The 19,500-nt window shown below is 36.8% G+C and overlaps 1 pseudogene; it reads right to left on the bottom strand.

Annotated features, from left to right (window-relative positions):
- Nucleotides 1-13,429: 13,429 nt before the first annotated feature.
- On the bottom strand, nt 13,430-13,918 carry LOC127191527 (ragulator complex protein LAMTOR2-like; annotated as a pseudogene).
- Nucleotides 13,919-19,500: the final 5,582 nt, after the last annotated feature.

The following is a 19,500-nucleotide window of genomic DNA, read 5'->3' as shown; positions in this document are numbered from 1 at the left end:
CTCCCAGTCTTCCCTCCCCGCCACTTCCCCCCTTCTCCCCTCCCCTATGTCTGTGATTGAGGGAGACCTCCTCCCCCTATATATGCTCTTAGAATATCGAGTCTCTTCTTGGTAACTTGCTATCCTTCCTCTGAGTGCTGCCAGGCCTCCCCATCCAGGGGACGTGGTCAGAAAAGGGGCACCAGAGTTCATGTGAAAGTCAGATCTCATTCTCCACTCAACGGTGGAGAATATCATGATCGTCGGCTAGGTCTTGGTAGGGATTCGAAGTTTAATGCCTTGGCTGGTCTCCTAGATATTTTATATTGCTTGTGGCTATCATGAAGGGTTTAGTTTTCCTAATTTCTTCCTCTGCATGTTTGTCATTTGTATATAGGAAGGCTACTGGCTTTTTTAAAGTTAAATTTGTATCCAGCCAATTTGCTGAAAGTGTTTATCATCTGTAGGAGTTCTCTGGTGGAAATTTGGGGGTCACTTATATACACTATCATATCATCTGCAAATAGGACTAATTTCACTTCCTCCTTTCCGATTTGGATACCGTTAATCTCCTTTTGATGTCTTATTGCTCTGGCTAAAACTTTAAGAACTATATTGAAGAGATATGTACAAAGTGCACAGCCTTGTCTGACTCCCGGTTTTAGAGGAATTTCCTTGAGTATCTCTCCATTTAATTTGATTTTGGCTATTGGCTTGCTGTATATGGCCTTTATTATGTTTAGATAAGTGCCTTGTATTCCTGATCTCTCCAGAACTTTAAACATGAATGAGTGTTGGATTTTGTCAAGTGCTTTTTCTGCATGTAAAGAGATGATCATGTGGTTTTTATCTTTCCGTTTGTTTATGTGGTGGATTACATTGATGGATTTCCATATATTAAACCATCCCTTCATGCCTGGAATGAAGCCTGCCTGGTCAGGTTGAATGATGTTTTTGACATGTTCTTGTATTCGTTTTGCGAGTATTTTATTGAGTATTTTTGCATCGATGTTCATAAGAGAAATTGGTCTGAAATTCTCTTTTTTTTTTGGCTGGGTCATTGTTGGGTTTAGATATCAACATGACTATGGCCTCATAGAATGAATTTGGTAATGTTCCATCCATTTCTATCTTTGGAGTAGCTTAAAGAATATCGGTATTAGCTCCTCTTTGAAGTTCTGGTAGAATTCTGCACTGAAACCATCTGGCCCTGAGCTTTTTTTGTTTGGGAGACTATCAATGATTGCTTCTATTTCTGTAGGCAAAATAGGGCTTTTTAAATTGTTTATCTGATCTTGATTCAATTTTGGCAAATGGCATCAACCAAGAAAATTGTCCATTTCCCTTAGATTTTCAAATTTTGTGGCATAAATGCCTTTAAATGGGTCCTTATGATTCTTTGTATGTCTTCAGGGTCTGTAGTATGTCTCCCTTTTCATTTCTGATTTTGTTCATTTGGATAGTGTTTCTCTGTCTTTTAGTTGGTTTGTCTATGGTTTGTCTATCTTGTTGATTTTCTCAATGAACCTTCTTGTTTTGTTGATTCTTTGAATTGTTCTCTTTGTTTCTAACTTATTGATTTCAGCCCTGAGTTTGATTATTTCCAGACGTCTACTCCTCTTGGGTGTTCCTCTTCTTATTTATCCTAGGACTTCCATATATATCATTAAGTTGTTTATGTGGGATGTTTCCGCTATCTTTCTAAAGGTGCTTAGTGCTACAAATTTTTCTCTTAACACTGCTTTCACTGTGTCCCACAAATTTGGGTATGTTGTTCCTTCATATTCATTGAATTTCAAGAAGTCCTGTGTTTCTTCCTTTATTTCTTCCCTGTCCCTGCTGTCATTAAGTACAGAATTTTGTTTCCATATGTGTATATAAGCTTTTTGTTATTTCTGTTGTTGTTTAAATCCAGCCTTAGACCATGGTGTTCTGATAGGGTAGAAGGTATTTTTTCAATCTTCTTGTATCTGTTGAGGCTTGTTTTGTGACCTACAAGTGATCAATTTTAGAGAGCGTTCCATGGGGTGCTGACAAGAAGGAAAATTCTTTGCGTTTGGGTGAAAAATTCTGTAAATATCTATTATATCGATTTGAATCATGGCATCGATTAATGAAGTTATTTCCAAGCTTAGTTTCTGTTTCAAAGACCAATATTTCAGTGAAAGTGGGGTGTTGAAGTCTCCCACTATTAATGCATGGAATCAATGAGTGGTTTAAGCTTTGTTAGTAGTTCTTTTACAAACGTGGGTCCCCTTGTATTAGGAACATAGATGTTCAAAATTGTGATGTCTTCTTGGTTGACTTTATCTTTGATGAGTTTGAAGTGTCCTTCCTCATCTCTTTTGATTAATTTTGGTTGAAAGTCTATTTTATTAGATATTAGAAATGCTACATGAGCTTGCTTCTTGTGGCCATTTGCTTGGAATATTTTCCCCATCCTTTTACTCTGAGGTAATGTGGGTGAGATGTGTTTCTTGAATGCAGAAGAATGTTGGGTTATGTTTATGCATTCACTCAGTCTGTGTTTGAAAACGCTTTCTTGTGCCTAAACTTTATTCATTATAACAATGAATAGATTTTTATCTTACATATATATTGTAGTTAACTTAGTTAAATATGTGAACTTTCCAACAGAATCTGTCATGAAAAACCAAAATCAGACCTCAGAAGAAGAGCAGGAACAGCAAAGTAGTAGAAAAACAAGGGGACCATTTGTACATAACCTTTTAAATTTAAATCAAAGAATGTATGTTGCTTCCAGCATAATATGTCATAGGCAAAATATATTAAATATTTTATATCTTAGAATTCATATATCAAAATTTTTATTTTTTCCCATTCTCATTTTTTAAATTAATTTATTGTTGTTACATCTCAATGTTTATCCCATCCCTTGTATCCTCCCATTCTTCCCTCCCTCCCATTTTCCCCTTCTTCCCCTCCCTATGACTGTTCCTGAGGGGGATTTCCTCCCCTGTATATGTTCATAGGGTATCAAGTCTCTTCTTGGTAACCTGCTATCCTTCCTCTGAGTGCCACCAGGTCTCCGCCTCCAGGGGACATGGTCAAATATGAGGTACCAGAGTACACGTGAAAGTCATACCCCACTCTCCACTCAACTGTGGATAATTTTCTGTCCATTGGCTAGATCTAGGTAGGGGTTTAAAGTTTACTGCCTGTATTGTCCTTGGCTGGTGCCTTAGTTTGAGTGGGACCCCTAGGCCCAAATTTGCCAATCATAATGTTCTACTTGTAGGGTTCTAGGGCCCTCTTGGTCCTTCTACTTTGCTATTCTCCCATGCTTCTCTCATCTAGAGTCCCAATAGGATTCCCCTATTAAAATTTTTAAATACTAGTTTTATTCATTCTTTGAAACTTTCATATATCACCAACTCCCTCCAACTGATCCTGGTACTCATCAAACTTTCTATTCTGGGCTTAATGTCCTGTGTAAAATGTTATTAAGAGAGAACTGAGTCTAATTAGATCTGCCCTAGTGTAAATGTGTGTAAAGACATCCACTGGGATATGACCAACCTGACCAGAGCCACAACCCAAAAGATAAATTGGTCCCCTCCTCTCACAACCATCAGTTACCAATTGCTCCTCAGCTAGCACTGGGGCCTTGGGAGGTGCTTCCTTATTCATGATGGAATATTGACTGGCTTGATGTTATGCAAGTCTAGTGTAAGGCACAGAGACACTATGGGTTGATCTGTTCATCAGCTTTGTTGTGAATTAAGTAATACACTTCAAAGGACTTCAGTCCAGATTCAGACTCATATACTTTTTTCTCTAACCATTCTTCCTCAATGTTTTCTAGTCTTCCATGAGGTTAATACAAATGGCCAGTCTGCCTAGAAGCACTCCCATAAAGTTATTCTTATCACATTGAATAATTTGGAGTCTCTGCATTAACCACTGATTTATGTGAAAAATAATCCTCATACCAAAGTTGAGAGAACAACAAACCTATGGGTATAAATACAAATAAAAAATGCCACCACTACATTGCCCTAAGATAGCTTATGACTTTCCAAGACAAAAGCTTTGATCAAATTCCAGCATCAGACGATCAGGGTTCTGTGGAGCAAGTCTCACATTCATTCAGGACTTGGTTGGTTTTTTTATTGTGGAAAGCTTTCCTGTCTGGTCAGTGTTGTCATATGAAAGGCCGAAATAAGAATTTTGATGTATTTCACCACCAGTGTCCTGAAACACACCTGCTAATATTATGAAATCCAGAGATTTCTTGTGAGTTAGGGATTGTTTTCTGAATATCTTGCAATCAGACTGTGAGATGTCATCAGCAAGAAGGCTTCAACGTGCAGTTATAAAAACCAACCAAATCTGTAGCAATAGCCTGTGTTCATTAGGGGTGTCATTATTATTTGGGAAGCCTCCTTGACCAATAACTCATAAGGAGGTATCTTGTTTATGATTCTTGATGTTTCACTTAAAATTCATGATTTCCAAGGGGAGGAAACACATTTCAGGCACCACTGAATAAACTCTTTTTAGAACATATTTTAAACTATCTTATAAACTAGTTTCCACAAGACTTCATACAGCCTTAAAGTATGTTTACTTAAAACTTACTCCCTGCTCTCATTTATTCTCTAACCTTCATTGCCACTTAAGCCCTTAGCTGAGAGTATTCCCCCAGTGTTATTTCTTGTCACCTGTGTTCTACCGCCTCTCTAATTAGATTTTACTTGATCTGCAAGAGGGTATGTTTCTATATACCTTTTTTCATAGCCCCTTAGTTTTACTAAGCATTCCATTTCCACTCCTTAACCTCCAACCCCTCCACGGTTGAATCTATCAACACTCAGTATTACCCTTCTCTGATTTGATTTTACTTATATTTTAGTATCTCCCTCTCAATGGGTTCCTCCACAATAGACCATATCTAATTAATTGGCTTCCTAATGTCATCTAAGTTAATCATACATGATTCTAGGATCCACACATGAGAGAAACATACAAAAATTTGTTTTTTGGATCCTGGCTACCATAAGTGAGTAAAGCTTTTTCTAATTACATTCATTCATTTGCAATTATTATTATTTCATTTCTTTTTGTAGGTGAGTAATATCACATTGTATGTCTACCACATTCTCCTCACCTATTCATCTTCTCATGGATGCCTAGGTTGATTCTACACCCTAGTGCTTTTGAGTGGAAATCTTTTCTTTTGTAATCTAATAATTTGCTAAAGTACTTTTCAGCTGTAAAATTCTTTGTGGACTCTTCATAGTCTCTACAGTTGAAAACATACTACCATCTTCAAGTAGGGGCATTTCGAGTTCTTTTACTCTCTGTAACTTTAATTTCATTTTTGTCTTATTGCTCTAGGCAGAACTTCATTTTTTATTGAATACATATGGAGAGAGTGAACAAGACAGTTCTTGTTTCCCAACGTAGTAGGGATATTTTAATTGTTTTAATTCATTTACCAAGATGTAAATTGCAGGCTTGTTGTATATAGCTACTATAATTTTTATTATTATATTTTTATTATTATCCATCCAAATCTATCTTCTCCTACCATCTATAAGTAGTGGCATCTTGAGTTCTTTTGCTGTTTGTAACCTTTAATTTTCTTCTTGCCCTATTGCTTTAGCTGGTACGTCAGCCCTTTGCTGAACACATATGTGAAGAGTGAACAATCACTGTCTTGTTTCCAAAATTAGTTGAAATACTTTGATCTTTTCCTTCGGTTACCAAAATGTAGATCATAGGTTTATATATATGGCTAGTATAATTTTGGTGTATTCTCCATCACTATTTAGCCTTTTCTTGACTTTTTTCATTAACATACAAATGTTCAATTTTGTCAGTAATCTTCTGTGCATATGTTGAGATGACTATGTGATTTCTTTCATGATATCTATGTGATGAGTAATATTTATTTATGTTCATACACTGATCTCTCATTGTACTCTGGGTGAAGCCGACTTGATCATGATGAGTAATCTTCTTCAGGTGATCTTAAATTCACTTTGCCAATATCCTTTCTTATTTTTACACATATGGATATTTTGTCTGAATGTATATTTTGTACATCACAAGTGTTCCTGATATGCCGAGAGGCCAGAAGACAGCATCAAATTCCTTGAAATTGGACTTGCAGACAGTTGCGAGCTTTCATATGAATTCTGGGGATTGACCAGGATCCTCTGGAAGAGAGTAGTGTGTGCTGGTAAATGCTGTATCCTGTCTCCAATCTCAGTTTGTCAATGTCTTATTAGAAGTTTTAGAAAATAATCAATTTTTCATTTCATTAATTTTTGAAAATTAGCCCCATCCTAATCATGCCTCTACTGAAACATAAAATACCTTGAAAACAAGAGAAGGAAGAAAAATCCACCCAACTAACAAACTATAGTATCTTATCCAAAAATATTGATCACATCATGGAAATCATGTGTGGTTTTCTTTTGTGTGCATTCAGATTTTAAAATTGTATGGAATGAAGAATTTTAAACAATGTATTTGTAATTTCTAAATTACATTGGAACTGGCTGTCATATCCCCTTTTAATTTTTTATTTTGCTAATTTGTGTCTTCCCCATATTTGGATAATGATATTTTATAATCTCATTCATATTTACAATAATCAATTTTTTCATATCATTAATTTTTGAAAATTAAAATCTTTTATTAGTTTTAGCCCTAAATTTTATTGCCTTAGACTGGATTGGATACAGAATCATTCTATGGAATTCTTTGTCCTGACGTTCAGCCCTATCTTTCTGTGTCACTTGTGTCCCTCAGCATCAGTGATACAGAAGAAAACTTGTAGCTTAATCTTACCAAGAATTAGCCCCCTCCTAATCACGCCTCTACTGAAACAAAATGCCTTGAAAACATGAAAAGGAGGAAAAAAATCCATCTAACAAACTATAGTATCTCATAAAAAATATTGATTACATAATAGGACCTCCAAAGAGAAAGATATGTTGAATGTATAGAGTGAATTTCTTGTGTCAGTAGACATGGAGCCATGCAGATGAAGCCTAGCCAATGGAACATCAGTCCCAAGAAGTGTAAATAGGCATAATCGGTAGAATGAGTGCCTCTCACACTGTCTTGGACAGTGCCAAGTGTCATTAGTGGGTCTAATGTCTAGAAGGCATGGTCCTTCGTTTGTACAGGAGGTCATTCTGCTCAGAATGCTGGAGGAAAATCCTGGGCTCTATGTTGGTGTAGGGGACTTATCCAGGCCAGGACCAAAGAAAAAGTTCAAAGCTATCCTTCATGCCTCCAGGAGGGAATAAGCATCTTGAATCTGGTTCTGTAGTTTTGGGGACAGCAGAAGTAGGCCTAAGCCTAGAAGCAGTGTCCCTCACTTAGTGAAGGCATCTGAGTAGGCTGGGCTCTGGAACCTTAAGCTAATTTAACAAAGTTGTAACTTATTCTAAAATTGGGAGTATATATAAAATATGCAATAACTCAGAGGTGTACTTTTCATTTGGATAGAATGATTCAAATATTTCATGTTGTTTGAATTTTATAAACTCCTTATTTTACACAATCTCTTTCAGACTGATGTTATGAGAACATGTTTTGTGCATGTTTCACCAATAAACAGAGTTATTCCCGCATCCACAAGAAATAGAAGAGAAAACATAAAGAAGAGGAGGTCAGAGCTACATTTTGTTTTAAAAGGCTTTGGAAAGAATGTTTCTCTAAATTATATACTCAATTTTCTAGCTCAAGAATACTAGCATCTAAATGTACCATGAAGGATAAAAAAGCATTAACTATCAATGGAATGCTTATGTCATGAATCAACAACAGGATAAATCAAGACTGTAATACATAGAGAGAGGCATATAAATATATGATATAATGATATGTAGATTATATATACACATATACATAGATATATAGATCGTGGGTAGAAAGCCATAAATATATAGAGATAAATAGATAGATAGATAGAGAGATAGATAGATAGACAGACAGACAGATAGATGTGGATTTGTGTTTATGTATATTTTGGGTCACATTTCAACAGGTCAGGAATATTAGGAAACAAGGCATAAGATAGAATGATATGGGTTAAAGAATATGAAGTTTTAATTGCAGGAAATAAATGGAGAAAAATGTAGCACTGTGTATGGTGGAGGGAAACAGAATAATATTTTAGAAAAAGACTATCATGGTGTTAGAAATGAATTTCTAACTGAAGGCTTTCATTAATAAAGAGAAAATTTACTCCTAACCCCCCCCCTATGATTTCCTTACTATTGGAAAGTACTATAGTTAGGATCCAGTGTAGAGTTTAAGCCTAGGTAGAGTTTTATGATGAGGATTAAGGTTATATATAGGTAGGGTCTATTTAAGATTAGAGTTAAGTGTTCAAATTAAGATTCACATCTGTCACGGTGCATATAAACTAGTCATGAACAATAACAAATAAGTAGTTATTAACTGGAATGTTCATTGTAGAAGACAGATGTATTTCACATAAGAATCTTTATAAGTTCATATGTTCTATAACTTCAGATATAAGTGGTGTAGCTATCTCTTTTACACAACATTTAATATAGTTTTATAAAGCAGAAGACAGAATTGTACATTTTAATGGGATATTATCATTCTTAAAATTCAACAACCCTGCCATGATTGCCAAGCAATTCCTTTGTCCATCCACAACATGACAACTGAGGAGAAAATAAATCTCATCTCCAGTAATTGGTTTAAGAAAAAAAACAAACTTATTTTATTTTTATTATATTATAGTGTAGTATTATATAATCTTTAGTATTTATTTCCTCATGTTTTATGTCATATTAACATGTCATATTATTTTCAGTGTTTATTGTATATTTTTGTTTCTTTCCTTCACACACACACACACACACACACACACACCATGTGTTTTGTAATATGCAAGTCCTTATAAGGCATCATTTTTGAGTGTCTAAGGTTATTGAATAAATTAATTGAGTTATCAATTCAAAGTTGTTGGCGTCCACTTGAGTTCTATAATTCTCTTTAGCTCTTTTAGTTTCTAATTCAGGCATACAGTACTTGACAAAGGTCATTGATTGTCAAATAATACCTTCTTTAACCAAATAAGCACTGCTTAGTTAAACAACTGGATTAGAATGTTCTTCTGTGTCATCATTTACAACTTGACATAAATATATATAAACAATTTGTATTTTAAAAAACTGCTATAAATGAAAAAGTATATGTGATATGTTAATACTTGGTTTTAAGACTTTTTAAGCATAAGAACAAATCACTGATGATAATTTATTTTGAATAACATTTGTATGATATAATTCTTACTTTCACTTGTCAAGCATAGAAGGAGATAAGAAATTTTACTAAGAATTTTTATCTATTCTATGATACTGCATTAATTACTTAAATCATGTCACAAACACTATTTGTCAAAGAAAAGATGGCTTTGGCACATCATTTTAGAGAGTTTAAGTCCATTAGAATGAGGAAGGTGTGGTGTAGAAAATCAGTAAGGTGGCAGATGTTCATGTTATAATAACCCTGTGAACTGAGACGTTCTGAAACTAAGGCTTGGTCTAATCTTCAATGACATGGCCCTACTCCTCTACTGTACAGGGCATACCTCACCTTTTAATGATACTAAAGTTTTCCCAAAATTTCATCACCAGTTATAGACTTGCAGTTACTGCATGCTCCTGTAGGAGACATTTCACAAATAAGCTAGAATATTCTTCATGGGTATCTCATAATGGAAACTGCATTTAGGCTAACTTTCTGAGTCCCCATACATTCCAACAGTATGTAAACATCCAAAGTTCAAAGTTATTTCTGAATATGTCTTTGATACTTTGCAAAATCAAAATGAATATTGCATCCTTATACAATATAATGTCACAGAATCAAGACCAGCAGTCTGAAAGGAATGTTTGTATAATATCAAGGAAAAGCCTGACCATAAAAAGACCATTTCCCAATGGTAAAACATCAAACCATTAGCTCTAAGTCCAGCAACTAGGGAATATGATTGGACAAAATGAACTCCAAAGGACATAGGCAGACCTTCTATATCCTTGCCTTCTGCAGTATACCTGGCCTTTCTCCCAGGCTTTTTCTACTTGTTACCTGCCTATTTTCTTACACACAACCCAAAGTTTCTGGCATTTTCAGCATCCTAGAGTCCCATTGCAACTTATAACTCACCCTCATGTATAGCCTGCTCTGGAGGTCCCTTTTCTCAAAATCTTGGAACAATCTTTATGTTTCCATAACTCTTGTTGTCCTAGTTATCTTTGTCTGTCAACATCACATAGCTTAAAGTTGTATGAGGAAGTCTCAACTGAGTGATTTTTGAGACCAAGTTAGTCTGTGAGTGACTGTCTTGATTGATCAATGTTCCACTGAAGATCTATCAGACTGTGAGTAGCACCATCCCGGGAGAGTTAGTCCTGGGTTGTATAAGAAAGCTAGGATGATGGCTACCAGCACTGTTGGGGTTTACAAACATGAAAATAGATCTGTGGTGTTAGCAAAAGTGAAGAAACTGACCACCTGTTGGTGTTCAAGCAAGTGGAGCTCAATAGCTCCAGCCACCATTGTTTATACAATCACAAGCCTGCTTACCTGAGCAATGGCAACATTGGTTATTGTATTTATAAACATAATACCTTCAGCACTGCATAAGCCCCCTCATTACAAAAAGCCCACAATAGTTTCCCTTCCTCCTTCTCTATACCTGCTGGGTCAATCTCCCCTCAAAGATATTTTGCACTACAAAGCACAATTTCAGAAAGACAAAAATAATGCCTAGGCATGTATGTCCTGTGGATATGAGCCCATACCAAGATGGCAGCCAATGTAGTTACACAGTTATGCAAGGTGAGAGACAGATTAACCATTTGTAGGTATAATGCCATTCATTAATATCACCCTTCTGTCATAATACTTGCTTAGCTGCAGACAGAGACATGCTGATTGATCCAAACAACCATTCCTGATATGCCCTCATCAGATCCTAATACTATCTTTCCAAAAACCATTTTAAGACTCTATTTATCAGATACATCTTCCCATTTTTTTCATGTCTTTTGTTGAGCAGATATAGGTTCCTCAGAGCAGTTATGCAGAAAGGGTCAATTGCTTTCCACAAGTGCTACAGGCATGCTCAGTGTAACTATAGCTATTTCTCTAGAAACATGATTGTGTGTCCCAAAATACCCAGGATTGATGGTCATATCTGGAGTATTGATAGAGGCCAAGAGAAGAGAAGAGGGATTTACCTCTTGAAACAGTATTGAGACAAATAAAGAATTATCCACAAGGCTTTCAGTCTGTATGATCCTGGCCTTGGCTGTGACTGACAATGTGAAACTGTATTTCTATGAATATAAATAACATAGTAGAAGCAAGAAGAGCTCATAGCACACACTATCTAGGGAATAAGCATAGATGCCACCAAAACTCATCAAAGGCCCTTGCCAAGTGGGAAAGGGTTTCCATGGACCTTGCCACAGTAGAGTCCCAACAGTGAAACACCCAAATGTCATTCCCGCAGATGATGCATGGCCACAATCACTAGGTTATCAACACAGAGTTAGAGCCAGCAAGCAATGTTTGTCTCTATTTTTGGCCTTGACCTCTTGCTATAACTGTCCTCAATTTTGAGTGATAAATCAGAATTGTAAGTGTAAGCCAAGTAGTTGCCTTCCTTTTTAAGGGCCACAGTGTTTTATCACAGCAACAAAAATGGAATTAGAAGGCTTGCTTCTGCTGCCAACTTGAAAACAGACTGGGTTCATAGATCACAGCTATAGTGGCTTCTGAGTATTAGGGGTAAAGAGAACCCAGAAAGACCCTTTTCCATGCACTGGTCTAGAATAGCTCACAAAATATATCTCTTCTCAACCATAATTTTATATTCTATAAGATGAAGCACATGCTTGTGATCCATTACACAGTCATATGAATAAAATAAGAGAGCATACAGGAGAGAGAGAGAGATACACAATGCTTTATTATACTTAAGTTTTTAATTTTAATTTTAATTTTCTGTAATAACTTTCAGTGTTAAAAGTATTCTTTACAGAAATTAAATTAGGATCTTACAGTATTAAGATCATGACTTCTGTACAGTGTGTTTAAAGTAGGTTACAGGGTGCTCATTATTATCACTAAAGAGAAACAAGACCAAGATCACAACTAAAGCAGAATTCTGTTTCCTGTAGCACTTCTGTTAACTGAAGGTATTTGAATCAATGCCTGTGAATTGTCTTATAATAAAATTCAAATACCTGTGCTTTTAAAAGTTAAATAATTCTCATCCCCATCCCCTTCTTCACACCTTCTCTCACCCAGTTCCCTCCCTACATCAGATGTAGGAAGAGCAGTGAGACATGGGGAAGAGGGCTGGTGGAGATAACAAAAATTGATGGTGGGTATCTCTGGGATAAACCAGATACCTGGGACAGAGGATGCTCCAGAGAGTCTGTGGGGGTGATCCTATCTGATACTACTAGCAGCAAGAGACAAGGAGCTTGGAGTGACCACCTTGTGTAGGCAGGTGTGACTTCCAGTGAATGGAGGAGCACACCAATCTACCCACAAAACATTTGACCCCAAATTTGCCCTGCCTACAAGATGTTCAAGGGAAACAGAACATCAGTATTCTTAAAGAAGGTAAGAAAGGAGTCACTCTATAGCCTAGGATTTTTCTTCTATTCATAAATATTCTATTCATACCAAAATATATTACTTAGTCATTAATAATTTCATGAACATTCAGTAATGAACTGATAGTTAATACACTAATATAAAGTCTATCTACTCATACAAGATAATATGACAGAAAGAATAAGATTCTAAATAAGGAAACTTGTCAATACTATAGGGACTATGAAACTGACTATATAGTATTCTTTCTTACAATCATTTGATATAAAAGATATTTTAATGTAACAGAAGTTTTGTTAATATTTTCTAGTATATTCACATTTTTTCTTTTTTTCTGAGACAGTTTCTTTGTGCAACAGCCCAGGCTGATCTAGGACTCACTTTGTAAACCAGGTTGCTTTGAACTCACAGAGATCCTCCTGCCTCCTCTTACAAATTCTGAGATTAAAGGCATGCACCATAATGCCTGGCTTCATAATTTTTTGATTTGAGTGATTACTACTGTTCTTGACAAGTAGTGTTTCTAAAAAGCCAGAGTACAGTACATTTGGTACTCATGGCATCCACGTATTTTCACTCCATGTATTATTAAATATTCTGTCATAAAGAATTTACTTTATTGTCTTGAAAACAGATGAAACAAAAATCTATTCTGTAATGACATGAATTATTAATTCATAAAAATGCATTTTCCACAACTGAACTGAAAACCATATAGGTAGCCCCGTGAACATGTTTACCATGGATTTGATAGCAACAGTATTTTCTTTCTTTCTTTCTTTTTCACAAGGCAAGAGTTGAAATTTACTTGGAAAAAAGCAAAACTCACACCTTTCTGTACCCAGTGCAGTAAGGTGTTTCCAGGGCCCTGCCCTTCCCAACTGCCATCCATTTTGACTCCAGCTTCCGTGACACTGCTATGATGGTGCTACTAGGGTGAGGGGCTCCTCTGGTACTGCACCAAGGCCTGGGCCTTGGCCTTGAACATGCCGAAGCCTACCGTCTCCTTGGCATACATACATAGTAAAAGGTTGGCTACCCGGGTGATGGCTACATGGCCCTTCATGCAGTCCATGAGGATAAATTTGAGATTGTATTCATAAAACGCTTGGTTCTCATTGCGATCTTACATGGCCCAGATGTTACTGGTGATGACCGCGGTGACCCGGGCATCTGTGTCTCCATAACTGGAGTAGGCCAGGAGCGGCCCCTCATTATTCAGCAGCAGAGTGCTGCTGGTGTTGGCTTGGCTTAACACCTGTGTCAAAGCCTTGGGGCACAGCATGCCCCATGTCTCTTAACCCTGACCTGCACCGAAACACACCAAGCCGTCGCCAGCTGCTCTACCCAGTATTTTCTTTCTCAGCCATGTTTTCTTTCACTGTCATGTTTATAAGCACTGTAATGCTTCAACCCTACCTATGCCTGTCACATAACATGCCAGCCTTTTGGTTAATAATAAATTATATGGTTGACACAACCTTTTCTATGACTACTTTCTGATTAAATTGGCTCATATTTGTTGGCAAATCAAGAAAGCTGGAATACTGGCCAAGACCGGGAAAAGCAAAACATGTATTCTTAAATTATTGAAGAGTAATTCCTTCCATTCTTATTTAAAAATTTTAAATGAACAATAAATTTTATCAAGTTTTTCCTACCCCATATCTGCTAATCTTCCCAATCAATCTACCCACTAAAGTTCATATTTCATTCTTAAAACTTACTCATAAAATAAGAATACAAACTTAGAACCAATAAGACAAAAATACTACAATAAAATACAACAACCTCCTACCCCACCAGATATACACAAAATCCAACAGTATTTACTATGTGTTGATCAACTACTCCTGGCCACAAGGTCTTCCCAGGAGTGTCACTGATATACCTATCCAGTGACACTCCAGGTACAAAACTGATTTTCCTTGTGCCAGGAGATATCAATTACAAATAGGTAGGCAGCCCAGTCTCCTCGAGGGTCCCATAATATGGTGAGTATGGACTCCTTCTAACATGAACCCTGATCCCCACACATTGGTCACTTCCACCTGGCAGGGCAGCCTTGCCAGACCACAAAGGAAAAGAATACAGGCAGTCCAGATAAGACTTGATAGGCTAAGGTCAGATATTATAGGAGGAGGGCTTCCACTTTCTGAGAATTTGGAGGACAGAGGAGGCATAAGAGAGGGAGAGTGGGGCTGGTAGACAATGAGGAATGGGGCTACAATAGGGATGTAAAGTGAACAAATTTTTAAAAAATAGCTTTCTCATTACAGTAGGAGCCAGTATCCTCTTCCCCATATCAGTACTGGAACCAGTCTGGTTAGTACCTCTTAAGATCATCTTCATGAGTTCCTAAGTTAAATACTCTTTGTCCTATTGTGTCTGGAAGACACTGTTTCCTTGGACTCACCTGTATCTACTTGTTCTTATAATCATTGTGCCTCCTCTTCTACATAAACTGTGAGCTGAAGGGGGTAGATTTGATGAAGACATCTAAATATGACTGACTACTCAAAAGTTTTTCACTTTATGCATGTTTTCCAGTTGTGGGGCTCCTGGGCTATGGAGAACTAACAAGCAAAGGTGAGTCAGGCACTGGCCTCAACTCATATTAGCTTATTTCCCTAAAACAGCCTGCAGGATAGCTGATCAAGCAGCTCTGGACTTGGATATCTCTCTCTGTCTCTGTCTCTCTATCTCTCTGTCTTTCTGTCTCTGTCTCTCTGTCTCTCTGTCTCTGTCTCTGTCTCTCTCTCTCTCTCTCTGTCTCTCTCTCCTCTCTGCCTACCCGCTGCTTATTGGCCTGGCCCATTTGGGAAACAGAGAACAAACAGGCAGAGATGAGTTGGGCTTAGGTCACAACTCATAATGGGCTGCTATCTACGTAAGACCCTGAGACACCAGAGCAGCTTTTGGCTTTGATCTCTGTCCACCATTCCATGCTTACCTGCCTGTCCCATCTGGGACACAGAGCTAACAAGCAAGGGTGAATTGGACAACAGCCACAACCCACATTAACTGACAGCCCAAGAAGGCTTGTGGGTCAACAGAGCAGCTTTGGGCTTGGACTTCTCTCTACCCACTTGATCCTTACTGGCCTGGCCCATCTTGGTCAGAGAAAGTGAACCAACAGAGGTGAGTTTGGCTTCGACCACAACACACATTATCCACTATATCAAGGAAGCCTGAGAGGCACCTGAGCAGCTTGAAACTTGAAGCTCTCTCAGCCTGCTCTTCTCCTGACTAACCCAATTGGGAAAAGGACAGGGAACTCAAAAGAGCTGAGCTGAGTGTAGTCTCCAACAACCATTTTCCACCATCCTGAGAAAGCCTTAGGGGAGATCCAGGAAATAGCCTTCTGGTTGGAGCATTCTTAGTCTGCTCCCACCTGCCTGGCCAACATGGGACACAGATAGACAGTGACTCTATTGGACAGCATTCAGGTCTGCTAGAAGCAAAAACAACCAGATGGCTAAAGGCCAGCTCAAAAACACAAGCAACAAAACTCAGAGTCATATGATACCACCGGAAACCAGTGATCCTACAAAAAAGGTGACCATTCATGAAATGTAAGAAGAAGATTTTAAATCTGTGGTGATGTAAATGATAGAACCATTGAAGGAGAAAAGTACATCACTCAAAGAAACACAGGAAAATATATTAAAACAGAAGAAGGTTTTGAATGGATTCTATAAAGAATTACAGGAAAACTCAATCAAATGGGAGAAAGAAATGAATAAAACTATTCAAGAACTAAAGAAGGAATTAGAAGAAGCAAGAAAAGAATTATTTGAGTCATTCTTGGGGTTGGAAAACCTAGGAAAGAGAACAGGAACCACAAACACGGGCAACACCAACAAAATACAAAAGGAAGACAGAATCTCAAGTGTAGAAGATACAATTGAAGTTATTGATACATCAGTCAAAGAAAACGGTAAAAGTGAAAAGTTCTAGCACAAAATATCCAAGAAAACTAGGACACTATAAAAAGATCAGATCTAAGAAAATAGGAATAAACGAAGGAGAAGATCCCAAGCTCTACAGCTCAGAAAACATTTTCAACAAATTCATAGAAGAAAACTTCCCCAATCTAAATGCCCATAAACATACAGAACTTGAAAGATTTGGAACAAAAATCCTCCCACCACATAATAATCAGTGCATTAAATATATAAATCAAAGAATTACACTTGACTTCTCAACAGAGAAGTCTCAACAGAGACTATGAAAGCTAGAAAGGCTCAAATGAATGTCATGCATACACTAAGAGAGCACAGATAACAACCCAGACTACTATACCCAGAAAAGCTTCTAATCACTATAAAAGGAGAAAATAAATATTCCATGACAAAAACCAAATTTAATCAGTACCTGGCAACAAACACAGCTCTACAGAACATACTAGAAGGAAAGGTCCAACCTAAGGAGGCTAAAAAAAAAAAAACCTCAGGCACTAAAAACCACTGGTCATTAATATCTCTCAATATCAATGACCACAACTCCCCAGTAAAAAGACACATCCTAATAAAATGGATGAAAAAACAGGACCCATCATTCTGCTGCATACCAGATAGACATTACCTCAGAGTAAAGGGTTGACAAAAGGTATTCCAATCAAACCAACCCAAGTGGAAACCTGGAATAGCCATTCTAGTATCTGATAAAATAGACTTTCAATGAAAATTGATCAAAAGATATGGGGAAGAACACTTCATATTCATCGAAGATAAGATACATCAAGAAGACATCTCAATCCTGAATATTTTGCCCCAAACAAAAGGACACCTGTATTCATCAAAGAAACATTACTAAAGCTAAAATCACACATTGGACCCCCACATTAATAGTGGGAGACTTCAACACTCCATTCTCACCAATAGAAAGATCACCAAGACAGAGAAATAATAGAGAAATAATTACACTAATAGACATCATTAATCAAATGGACCAAACATATACCTACAGAACACTTCACCCAAACACAAAAAGACAAACCTTTTCAGGATCTCACAGAATCTTCTCCAAAACTGACCATATACCAGATGACAACGCAAACCTCAACAGATACAAGAAACCTGAAATAACCCCTTATATCTTACTAGACCAACATGGACTAAAACTGGAAATCAACAACAACAAAAACAACAGAAAACCTACAAACTCTAAAATAAAAGGGAAAAAAGAAATGAAAGACAACTTAGAATTCAGTGAGGATGAATGTACAATGTAGCAAACTTATGAGACACAATGAAAGTAGTGTTGAAAAGAAAATGCATAGTACTAAGATCCCATTATCACCTTAAATGCACACATAAAATCCCTAGTATAAAAAGAAGTAGACACACCCAAGAGGAGTATATGGCTGGAAAACTCAGAGCTAAACTCAAGAATCAAAGAGGTGAATTTAAAGAATCAATGAAACCAAGAGCTGGTTCTTTGAGATAATCAACATGGTAGCCAAACCTTCAGATAAACACCGTTAAGGGCAGAATGAAAAGTGTTCAAATCCACAAAATTAGAAATGAAAAGGGAGACAAAAGAACAGACACTGAGGAAATCCAAAAATCATTAGGTCTTTTTAAAAAGGCCTATATGCCACAATATTTGAAAACCTAACAAAACACAATTTTCTTGATATATACCAATTACCAAATTTCAATCAAGATCAGATAAAGTAATTAGTCCTGAGGATAGTCACCTGGACACCTAAACCACACAAACACCTAAAAAAGAAATAATTTCAGACCAATTTCTCTTATGAACATTGATGTAAAAATACTCAATAAAATACTTGCAAACTCATTCCAAAAACTCATCAAAATATCATTCACCATGACCAAGCAGGATTCATCCTAGGCATGCAGGGGTGGTTCAATATATGCAAATCCATCAATGCAATCCATTATATAAAGAAGATGAAATTAAAAAAAAAACACTTGATCACCCCCTTAGATGCTAAAAATCATCTTATAAAATCAAGCAACCATTCAGGTTAAAAGTGTTGGAGAAATTGGGGATACAAGGCACATACATAACAGGCAAGCCTATAGCCAACCTCCAACTATATGGAGAGAAGTTTAAATCAATTCCACTGAAATCAGGGACACCACAAGACTGTCCACTTCAATATAGTACTTGAAGTACTACCTAGAGAATTAAGAAAACTAAAGGAGATCAAAAGTATACAAATTAGAAAGGAATGTGTCACGTTATCACTATTTGCAGATGACATGATTGTATACAGAAGTGACCCCAAAAATTCAACCAAGCAAATCCTGTAGATGATAAACACCATCAGCAAGTGGCTGGATTAAAAAAATCAATTCAAAAAATTTGATAGCCTTCCATTATACAAAAGACAAACAGGCAGAAAAAGAAACTAGAAAACAACACCCTTCACAATATAAACAAAAACCATAAAGTATCTTGACATAGCTCTAACCAAGCAAGTGAAAAAATCTGTAAGAAAAAATTTCAAGTCTCTTCAGAAGGAAATTTAAGAAGCTATCAGAAGATGGAAAGACATCCCATGCTCATGGATTGATAGGATTAACAAAGTAAAAATAGCCATCATACCAAAAGCAATCTACAGATTCAATGTAATTCCTACCAAAATGCCAAAACAATTATTTGCAGACCTTGAAAGTACACTTCTCAACTTTATTTGAAAAATAAAACTGAATTACTAAGACAATCCTATACAATAAAAGATATTCTGGAGGTATCTCCACCCCTGATCCCAAGCTGTATTGTAGAACAACAGTAATAAAAACAGCATGGTACTGGCACAGAAACAGACAGGTGGATCAATGGAATCAAACTGAAGGCACAGAAATAAACCCACACACCTATGGACATGTG

Source organism: Acomys russatus, chromosome 7 (genome assembly GCF_903995435.1).
Source record: "Acomys russatus chromosome 7, mAcoRus1.1, whole genome shotgun sequence".
NCBI lineage: Eukaryota > Metazoa > Chordata > Mammalia > Rodentia > Muridae > Acomys > Acomys russatus.
This window is presented reverse-complemented; position numbering and strand designations above follow the sequence as displayed.